Genomic DNA, 6,000 nt, shown 5'->3' with positions numbered 1-6,000 from the left:
CCCAATAGGTCCATAACACCCAGCCAGCTGCTCCAGAGATTTTCCATTGTACCAAAGAACAAGAGATTCCAAAGTTGGAAGCAGCAGTACCTCACTAATCAGACAGTAATTCCAGTGGAGGGTGAGTTCTTACCTAGAGATCCTGCAGATAGGAAGATAATTGTGTCTCTGGGCAGACGATGAGGTAATTGCATCAGCTCCTTTTGGCCTCCACTGCATTATTGTGTTTGAAATAGCTGTCATGGTTTGGACAAACTGACAGTCTCCCTCCCCAAAGAACAATAAAAATGAAGGCAATGATGAAAAATATCTTCTTTGAAGCATCATTTGCAGCAGATATATCCCTGGACTCTGAAGTTAGTGACTTATTCACTAGCCTCCAAACCAGTAGCCCACTGTGTTTGAGAGACCATTCAAAACTGATATCTGGGCAAGAAACCCTATAAGACTACCACAGCGATCTGGATCAATGTTTGAATCATGAGCCCATACAAGGCAAAAGTAGCAGCTCCACACAACAACATCACAGCTCATTAAACTGGGGGATCTGAAACATCATTAGCAGCAATGTCAAATGCTTTGCATAAAAACAAATGGAAGGCAGCAACTTGACTTTCTGTCCACATGTCTGAGACACTGCAAAGTAGGTATCCTGTGGATTCAGCATCTGTCAGGAGAGTCAAGTAGTGGTAGCTCCATAATCCCTTGGCTGCTTCTGCGCTGTCATTATTATACATAACTATTGATCCTATCCTTTTCTGACCCAGATATGGCCTTTAGTGCTGTGAACATGTCATTGTTAGAATGATGGGACATGAAGGGAACAGACAGGAGAGAACATTTTTTACCTGAGAATTTTCTTGCTTAGACCCTCCATATCCTAGAATCAGATTCCCACAGAGAATTATTTCTGAATAGTTGTAGAATTAATGTCCATGTCTTCAGGCCTGTTATTGATAATGAAAGGCCCTATTAGAAATGGAAATTAGTTTAATTTATAATTAAGTATTTTGATAAGAAGTTTAGTATTTTGTACACTTGAAAACTACAATTCTGGGAAAGCATGGTGTGATGCTCTTCTACCCTCAAAAGGCCTGGTCTGTTGCCAGCTACCTAGAAGGGAGGAGAAAATCAGTCAAACACTGTTCCAAGAAAATAAATTCTCAGATAAAACAAATTTTCCATTTATTCATGCTATACACTCAAAGTGCAGTGGACAACACTAAAAGGTGGCATGGTTTGGAGGAAGACTAATTCCTAATGATCTACATCTCTGAAATGGACTCATCTGAAAGAGATTTGCATTACTGTGTGTAACTGAAAGACAGTAAAACCAACCAACCAGTATTTGCAGTTTAGTGTCCAGATTTTTTTTTCAAAGACGCTGAGCGCTCACAAGTCCCATTTATGTGACTAGAGCTGGGTTTGCTCAGTATTTTCTGAAAATCATGTAAAAGGTTCCTGCATCTTTTTTTCACTCTAGAGGAGATATTTTGAGATAGAGGTGCAACTCCAAAAGGGCAAAACATTCTAGCTCAAATTTTGACTTCAGCAGAGTTACTCCAAATTTTACACTTGTTTAACTGAGAACAGAATTTGGCACCAAATGTTTAGATCTCTTGCCGTTGACTAAAGTAGTTAAATTAACATTTCTAAAAGAATTTCTCATTTTAAAGACAATACCTCTTAGTATGGGTGCTTTATAAAAATGTGTAATATTGATTTTATACTGAAAAAAGGTTGACCTCATGAAAATGCAAAAAAATGCAAAACTATCAATTTATGCCAGTGTGTGGAGCAGGGACACTTCTCTACCAAGGAATGAAGTTGATCACTGAGGGGTAAATTCTGCCACCTTTACTAACATTCTGTAATAGTTTGTTCTTCTTCCTGCACCACTGAAATCAATGGGACTACTCAGAGTGAGTAAAAGTTGCAGAATCTGGCCAGGGATACAGTGCTCACTAATTAATGGCAGGACTAGGAGCGCTGCCTATTATTAAGGTTTTTGGTTGCACTTTTCCCCTCACCTTCTTATCTATGCACTCCCTATCCATGGCCCCACAAAGTCATGGGACCTCCTGGTCAACCTCCTCCTGGCCCTGGCTAAAGTGGCCATCTATAAAACCAGGGAGAGGAGGTTGGCCAGTGGGGTCTCCTGTGACTGTGGGGCCTATTTCCGATTCATAGAATCATAGAATATCAGGGTTGGAAGGGACCCCAGAAGGTCATCTAGTCCAACCCCCTGCTCGAAGCAGGACCAATTCCCAGTTAAATCATCCCAGCCAGGGCTTTGTCAAGCCTGACCTTAAAAACCTCTAAGGAAGGAGATTCTACCACCTCCCTAGGTAACGCATTCCAGTGTTTCACCACCCTCATAGTGAAAAAGTTTTTCCTAATATCCAATCTAAACCTCCCCCATTGCAACTTGATTGTCCGCTCACGCATCCGGGCAGAGTTCCTCTGGGTGGCGTCCACTGGCTCCCTTGATGCCTTCGAGGAGCAGTGGGTGCTGTCCAGGGTTCTCTGCTCGGTGTCCCCGTCAGGTTCCCTTTGTTTGACCCTTTGACCTCACTCCTGTCCCTGTTATTTCATTAGTTGTCCCCCGGAATCACTTGACTTCCAGGTCCTGTGGATCCTCTCCTTAGGCAGATGGGGGGTCCTTTAGCAGTGGGCGGGCTTCTGCCCACCCACTTCCTGGATCCCAATAGGATTAAGATTGCCCAACACTTCCCATTATAAGGTTGTCCAACACTTCCCTGTTTTCAGTTGCTTATTATGTTGCCAAACTTTAACCATTTGGGCTGAAGTTTTCCATGATAAGTATTTGTCTTAGGCTGAATGTGTTGGAAAATTCAGCCAAAATGGTTCCACTATTTCCAAGAATGAAGCTAGGAGAAAAGTACATAGTTTTGCCCATTTAAAAAAAATTCTGATTACCATTTCTTTAAAAAGCTCTTGTTCCCTCCTCTTCCCCCCCATTTTGGAACAGGGATTTAAAATTTGTCAAGATGGCAGCCTTTGTGTCAGGGATGTGGCTTCCGCTGTCCCCATGAAAATCTGCCCAAATTTTGCTTAATTGTAAGCTTTTGAAAAATCACAATTTGCACATGGTCAGTAGAGACTTAAATTTTTACAACTAAATTCCTTGAAGATTCCATGTGTATAACTATGCACCAGTCCAGGGCTGAGCAGGACTTTTTCTGCAACTGCAGTTTTGGGCTGCCACAGGCCTTGCCATATCTGGGTTTGAGCATCTGAACTTAGAGAAGGAATGCTCTTTCCTGTTTTCTGAGTAGCCCCCTCGTATGGCCCATGCAGCACAGAGGATGAAGCTGCCTGATCTAAATGCAGAGGATACAAGAGCCAGATGTGCAGGTGCGTGGAAGGAGTAGACTAGAGGGGGAGGCAGAAATTAAGATTAGAGACTGATGAGGGGAAAGGGAGGAGAGACAGAGACTGATTGGGAAAGGAGATTGGGACTGAAAACCAGTGGGGCAGGGGTAGGAGGTAAGGGAGAGGCATGGGTGGGGATGGAGAATTGGGACTGACTGGGCAAAAAAATTGGAACAAGGAGCCCAGGAAGGGATATTGGGACAGGGAGCCAGTGGAATGTGGAAATGTAGAGATCAATTGGAAGTCAAGGCAGGGAGGAGAGAAATCAAATAAGAAGTCTGGAGAGGGGGGACCTAGGCCTGGCTGGCAAGGAGCTGGGGAGTGTGGGGAGGAGAGATATGGGAATGGTTGGGCAGTGGGATTGAGAATGTAGACAGGTGACACTGGGAGTGGGATGAGAAGCCCGAGGAGTGGAGTCTGGGACTGGCTAGGTGAGGAGAATGAGGCTGGAAAGAGGAGACTGACATAGGGGAAAGATGAATCTGGGACAACTACAGGTTGGAGGGGGGCAGGGAAGAAGGGTCACAGCTGTGGGAATGGACAGAAGAATCTGTGTCTACTAGGGAACGTTCCCCTCCATAGCCTGCTGTTAGTAAGTATTTGTGAAACACACTAGCAAAGTGTCCCATCCCCCTCTAGTGCTGCTCCACATAGAGGATGACAACCTGCTACTGCTGTCAGTCACTCAAGTCTATACAACTGCTCTTAATGGTTCCAACCCTGCCTATGATTTATGTGGGTGTCAATATGATGCCGCATGATGGAATATCTTTTTTTGTTGTTTTTTATAAAAACTGGAAAAATTACATACAAATAAATTACATTAAAAAGATTATTAAGGTTGCAAAGTCAAGTAGTCAAAAGTTAGGAAATGTCAGAATTATGGTTGCCTGTGCAACCATAATTTGCCCCCATTGTGCAAATGAATTATGATGCAGTCTTTAATCATATGATTCACATACTGTTTTTTCAGGACCCCTGCCTCATTCATTGCACAGAATGGACGGTGTTCACTTAATGAACACTTTTTTTCTCCTAATTGTTCAGTGTGTAGCTCCCATGCCTTGTTTACTGCACATTAGTCCAACTATTCAATGTGGGAATCTCTCCAATGACTTTAGTGGTCTTTGCATTAGGCCCATTTAAGAAATCACTGAGCAATCCCACAAGAACAATAATAATTATAGGGGTCAATGAGAAGGTGTGTGGGGTGGTAGACAACAATAAAATACTTTTAAAAAATCATCCTCTCAAATAAAACAAATGGAAGGGTGTAAGAGAAGGTAAGGATAAAAAGAGAAATTCTGCAAAAGAAGTCTGCATAAATTGTAAGCTCCTTGGGGCAAGGACTGTCTTTTTGTTCTGTTCGTACAGTGCCTAGCACAATGGGGTCCTGGCCCATGATGGGGGCTCCTGGGTGCTATGGAAATACAAATAATTATAGTCAAAAATATCTTCGGAAAACGAAAGTTTCCTAGCGTTGCTTAAAAATGAAGAATAATGGAGGCTGTTGCTATGGTCAGGCAAGTTCTGCATGCTAGGGGTCACCATGGTAACAGTGCAATGGCCTTAATATTTCTGGCAAACAGTGGAAACTCTGAATAGTGTAAGAAATACCCCTCAGCAGGAGGCTCAAGAAGGAGACTTTGCATCTAGCCAGGGCCAACCCCATGAAGCACTTTAAAAGTCAGGAAGACCAGTTTAAAAATCGATCTGCCGCTTAAAAGGCCAACAAGTAAGAGAAGGCAGGATAGGTGTAATATAACCACAGTCGCTTAACCCACTGACCAAATGTGCAACAGCATTCTGTACAAGTGGCAAATGATGGAGAAGCACTATTCAAAAACCTGTGGGGAAGGCATTAAAATAATCAAGGCACATGGTCCCACAGACACATGTTGCTGTTACGAGACTGTCAAAAGATAATAAGGGCATTGCCTGGGAAAGTGAAAAACTCAGACCTCATCCAGCATGTCTTTCTATGGAAAGGGTGTGACTGAAGTTGATGCCACGATTCTTTCCCTGGTTCACTACTTTAGAACATTTCCCGTAATGTATTGATGCTTCTCAGCCTGAGGGTTCTTGGAAGATAGGATCAAACTTCGAGAGATGCTGAATGCTAATTTTATGTCATCACCAGTTAACACTTGTCCCCCAGGTAAGGAAGAACAGATATGACAGGGCAATAACCCCATTAAAGCTATTCCAGAACACTGTCTAGGTCTTCCAAGGTATTCCGGACCCCATCTCATTCCTTGTATTATTCCATACTATTTACAGATCTACAAAATAACTCCAATAACTTGCCTTGAAATAACTCCTAATCTCTAAATAGTTCACCTTTATACTCGCAACTAGAGCTGAATGGGAACCAGATTTTCTGTTTCACAGGAAATCCTATAAATTTAAAGAAGGTTTCCATTCTGGAACCAAACAAAAAGTTCAAAATTTCCCACAAAACAAAATTAATTAGGATGGATAGAAATGTTTTGTTTCAGTCAAATCAAAACACTTTGTTCCACCTTTGACATCTTAAATTTTTTTAAAATGTTTATAAAAGAAATTTCTGTACAAAAAAGTCATTTTGAAACAAACGTTGAAATA

The sequence above is a fragment of the Caretta caretta genome, chromosome 2 (assembly GCF_965140235.1).
Source record: "Caretta caretta isolate rCarCar2 chromosome 2, rCarCar1.hap1, whole genome shotgun sequence".
Lineage (NCBI taxonomy): Eukaryota > Metazoa > Chordata > Testudines > Cheloniidae > Caretta > Caretta caretta.
The sequence above is the reverse complement of the archived record's forward strand: the minus strand, read 5'-3'. Positions refer to the sequence as shown.